Source organism: Globicephala melas, unplaced genomic scaffold, assembly GCF_963455315.2.
Source record: "Globicephala melas unplaced genomic scaffold, mGloMel1.2 SCAFFOLD_85, whole genome shotgun sequence".
Classification (NCBI taxonomy): domain Eukaryota; kingdom Metazoa; phylum Chordata; class Mammalia; order Artiodactyla; family Delphinidae; genus Globicephala; species Globicephala melas.
The window spans coordinates 909,887-915,327 of NW_027207260.1; the positions used below are offsets into that span (position 1 = coordinate 909,887).

Here is a 5,441-nt window from a genome sequence, read left to right on the forward strand (position 1 = left end):
AAAATTAATGCACAGAAATCTCTGGCATTCCTATACACTAATGATGAAACATCTGAAAGTGAAATCAAGAAAACACTCCCATTGACCATTGCAACAAAAAGAATAAAATATCTAGGAATAATCCTACCTAAGGAGACAAAAGACCTGTATGGAGAAAATTATAAGACACTGATGAAAGAAATTAAAGATGATACAAATAGATGGAGAGATATACCATGTTCTTGGATTGGAAGAATCAACATTGTGAAAATGACTCTACTACCCAAAGCAATCTACAGATTCAATGCAATCCCTATCAAACTACCACTGGCATTTTTCACAGAACTAGAACCAAAAATTTCACAATTTGTATGGAAACACAAAAGACCCCGAATACCCAAAGCAATCTTGAGAACGAAAAACGAAGCTAGAGGAATCAGGTTCCCTGACTTCAGACTATACTACAAAGCTACAGTAATCAAGACAGTATAGTGCTGGCACAAAAACAGAAAGAGAGATCAATGGAACAGGATAGAAAGCCCAGAGATAAACCCACGCACATATGGTCACCTTATCTTTGATAAAGGAGGCAGGAATGTACAGTGGAGAAAGGACAGCCTCTTCAATAAATTGTGCTGCGAAAACTGGACAGGTACATGTCAAAGTATGAGATTAGATCACTCCCTAACAGCATACACAAAAATATGCTCAAAATGGATTAAAGATGTAAATGTAAGGCCAGAAACTATCAAACTCTTAGAGGAAAACATAGGCAGAACACTCTATGACATAAATCACAGCAAGATCCTTTCTGACCCACCTCCTAGAGAAATGGAAATAAAATAAAATTACATTTTAAGATGAAAATTTTTACTAGAGACAAAGACATTTTAAAATGATAAAGTGATTATTCCATCTAGAATGCATAATAATTATAAACTTATAAGCACCTAACAACAGGACTTCAAAATACAATGAAGCAAAATCAACACAACAGAAAAGAGAAACAGACAGTTCTACAATAATAGTTGGATACTTTAATACCCTTCTTTCAATAGCAGAACAGACAGAAAATCAACAAGAAAATAAAAACCTTGAACAGCATTATCAATCAAGTAGACCTAACAGCCATCTATAAAACATTCCACCCAACAGCATCAGAATATACATTCTTTTCAAATGCACATGGATATACTATATGCTAGGCCATAAAACAAATTTCAGTACATTTTAAAGGACATAAACAATACAAAGAGTGCTCTCAGATGAAAACAGAATGCAATAAGAAATCGTTAACAGAAAGAAATTTGTTGAAAATCACAAATGGAAATTAAAGAATATATTCCTAAATAATTCATGGGTCAAGTAAGAACTCATAAGGGGAATTAGAAATAATTTGAGATGAATTAAAGTGAAAGTATAACATATTAATACTTGATTGGTCCCACATACTCTTCTGAAAAGCAGAGGGGTTAGACAAAGAGATCTAAATTAATTAAAAAATCATTTATTATTCTGGGAATAAAAAGAACTGGGCTTAGTCTCAGTTTTGCCTTTATCTTTGTGTCTGTTGATTATCTTGGAATAGTCATTACATAGTCAAAATACAGTTGCCAGCTCAGGAATCAAATACTGTCATTTCTAGGGCTACCATGACAAGATACCACAAACTTGTTAGCTTAAAAGAACAGAAATTTATTTTATCACAGCTCTAGAGGCCAGAAGTTCAAACTCAAAGTGTTGAGAGGGCCATGTTCTTTCTGACGCCTCAAGGGGAGGATCCTTCTTTGTCTTAACCAGATTCTGGTGGTGGCCATCAATCACTGGTGTTGGCAGTTTTTTGATTTGCAGCTGCATCACTCTGGTCTCTTTCACTGTTGTCACATGGAATTGTCTCTGTGTGTTTCTGTCTCTGGAAACAATTTGAATAGAAATTTCTATTTTAAAAAAACAAACTGTTGATTATTATGCTCTATTTAGATACTTCCTCTAACCCACACCCACCTCCATTTCCCCATATGTATTTGAGAAGGAAAGAGGAACTCCTGTGAGCTATCATATTGGAAAGAATCAATAATACAGTGTTTTACTAGAGATGCCTCTTATCTAAAATATTTGAATTAAATATAAAATCTGGGGAAATTATCACCCAGTTTCCCTCTTCTAGAGGCATGTTCTAAATGATAGGCAGCAGAATATTTTATACCCATGAGGTTTGCTGACATTATTGATTTGGTCCAGGATCTGTATTTTCTCTCTAAAGAAAACAGTATTCTCTCTTTACTTTCTTTAATATATAATGTTGGTGTCTTAAATTTATTGTCAGAGAGGATGCTTATAGTTCAAATGATTTGGTTGTATTTCACCAGTATTATTACAAGATAGTCAAACAATGGCTGGGCTCCAGGATAGACCTCGGTCCCTTTGTTCCACTGGGATACTGATCTGAAAGCCACTGTTTTCTTATATTCCAAAGACCAAATAAATAAAAAAATAAATAAACAAACAAAAAAAACACAAGTAAATGAAACTATTTTAAAACCAACTCTCTTTTCTTCCTCATCCATGTTAATTCTCTTCTACCTAAAATTACTTCCTGGAAGTGATTTTTATGTTTCTTAGAGCTACTTTATGTATATATCCACACTAATGCATATAAAACTGTGCCTTGTAGATACTTATACTTTTTCCATTTGAATATTTTCTCATGTCATATAGAGTTTATCCATTGTCCTAGATATGCATTTTTCCTGTGTATTTGAGCATCATAGGAAGATAAATTCTACTCTTGAAAATGTTAACTGGTCACTGAGACACAGAAAGCTATTATTCTTACCAGTTTTCAATAGTGAGTAGATTCTGTAGGGGTGGAATTTTAAGATGTAAGTATACTGTTTTTCTACACTCAAATTCCGTTCCCCTTATCATAGAAATTGACCAGTGAAGTGTGCTGCTGACTTTTCAGAATCCATGTACATATAATCCATTAGGGTATTAGATATAACATTGGTCAGAAAAGCATACTGTGAAATGTTGCTTTTATTTAAACTCCCACTATTTTCACTACATGGTTTCAAGATTTTACTTCATTTTTGTCCTCTGGTGGTGGGCTCTGTGAACTGCATATTTATGGGTCTGGAGCACATATCTTCAGGGAGGTATACAACTCCTCAGGTACCAGCTAAAGAGTAGATGATAAGAAGCATTCAGATTTATTAAAACTCATTAAGAATATCAGTAGCCTGATTGTTGTTTCTAAAAATATAAAATATTTATCCTTCTGTTGTCAAACAACCATATTTCATGAAAAGAAGTATAAATCCTTTTTTGCTTGCAATAGAAGAACAATAATTGAAGATATTCTTCATTTGGACCAAATACCTTCTCTGAAAATATAAGTTAAAATAGGAGTTGAAATTTCCAAAATATTCTTTAGGAAATAAAACTCCACATATAATTTCAAATTATAATTTAATTTTACCTTAAATTTAAATATCTATATTGAATTTAATTTAAGGAAGGAAGAAAGAAAGAAGAAGGAAAGAAGGAAAGAAAGAAAGAAAGGATGGAGGGAGGGAGGGACGGTGGGAGGAAGGAAGGAAGGGAGGAGGGAAGGAAGGAAAAAGGAAGGAAAGCAATAAGATAAAGTAAAATAAAGTTATTAAATTAAAAAATACTTATTAAGAAAAAAAACGAACGGATAGAACCTTTGGATAAATGGCGGAAGCAAAGCTATACAGACAAAATCTCATACAGAAGCATACACTTACAAACTCACAAAAAGAGGAATAGGGGAAAAAAATCATAAATCTTGCTCTCAAAGTCCACCTCCTCAATTTGGGATGATTCTTTGTCTAAATGAGGGAAGGAAAGAAGGAAGGAAGGAAGGAAAGAAAGAAAGAAGATAAAGTAATATAAAATAAAGTTATTAAACTAAAAATAATTATTAAGAAAAAAATTTTAAAAACAGACGGATAGAACCCTAGGACAAATGGTGGAAGCAAAGCTATACAGGCAAAAATCTCACAGAGAAGCATAGACATACACGCTCAGAAAAAGAGGTAAAGGGGAAAAAATGATAAATCTTGCTCTTGAAGTCCTCCTCAATTTGGGATGATTCGTTGTCTATTCATGTATTCCGCAGATGCAGGGTACATCAAGTTGATTGTGGAGCTTTAATCCACTGCTTCTCAGGCTGCTGGGAGAGATTTCCCGTTCTCTTCTTTGTTTTCACAGCTCCCAGGGGCTCAGCTTTGGATTTGGCCCCGCCTCTGCGTGTAGGTCGCTGGAGGGCGTCTGTTTTTCACTCAGACAAGACGGGGTTAAAGAAGCCGCTGATTCGGGGGCTCTGGCTCACTCAGGCCGGGGGGAGGGAGGGGCACGGAGTGCGGGGCGAGCCTGCGGCGCCAGAGGCCGGCGTGACTTTGCACCAGACTGAGGCTCACCATGCGTTCTCCCGGGGAAGTTGTCCCTGGATCCCGGGAACCTGGCTGTGGCGGGCTGCACAGACTCCCCGGAGGCGGGGTGTGGATAGTGACCTGTGCTCGCACACAGGCTTCTTGGTGGCGGCAGCAGCAGCCTTAGCGTCTCATGCCCGTCTCTGGAGTCCGCGCTTTTAGCCACGACTCGCGCCCATCTCTGGAGCTCCTTTAAGCAGCGCTCTTAATCCCCTCTCCTCGCGCAGCAGGAAACAAAGAGGGAAGAAAAAGTCTCTTGCCTCTTCGGGAGCTCCAGATCTTTTCCCGGACTCCCCACCCCCCCACCTCGGCTAGCCGTGGTGCACTAACCCCTTCAGGCTATGTTCACGCCACCAACCCCAGTCCTCTCCCTGCGCTCCGACTAAAGCCCGATCCTCAGCTTGCAGCCCCGCCCACCCCCGCGGCTGAGCAGACAAACCTCTTGGGCTGGTGAGTGCCAGTTGGCACCTATCCTCACGGGCTTAGTTGCTCCACGGCATGTGGGATCTTCCCGGACCAGGGCTCGAACCCGTGTTCCCTGCACTGGCAGGAAGATTCTTAACCACTGCACCACCAGGGAAGTCCCTAAAGCAATTATTTTTTTAACTCTATGGCTTTAAATAATCCTTGGCTCTGAAATTCCCTGTACCCCTCAACTACGTAACCACAGGCCCTTCTGCCCTAAATCCTTTTCTTACACTTTGTAGCTTTTTAAGCAACGCCCCTCTTTAGGAAGACATAATCCCTTCTCTGTAGAAAACATGAAAGACCTGAACAAATCAAGATTTCTCCATGGAGAATTCAGCTAGTCCTGTGCTTAGCTCCGAACAAGGAAATCCATGTCTACACCAAGCACGCCATTACCCGGACTAATGCCTGACTTGAATAACAAGCAAATTATTGTGCTTTTAATTGTACCCTGCTGGGTCACAAAGCATGTGTGAGAGAGGAATGTGCCCAGCTTCTGCAGGAGAAACAGGTCAGGCCTCTAATCCTCCTTTTCTG

The 5,441-nt window shown here is 38.7% G+C and overlaps 1 long non-coding RNA gene across 1 annotated transcript; it reads right to left on the reverse strand.

Annotated features, from left to right (window-relative positions):
• Positions 1 to 985: 985 nt before the first annotated feature.
• On the reverse strand, positions 986 to 4,696 carry LOC115849698 (uncharacterized). Its single transcript, XR_009561497.1, has 3 exons — positions 4,025 to 4,696; positions 3,065 to 3,160; positions 986 to 1,891 (listed from the first exon to the last, which is right to left on the reverse strand). It is a non-coding gene; the product is annotated as an uncharacterized lncRNA (long non-coding RNA).
• Positions 4,697 to 5,441: the final 745 nt, after the last annotated feature.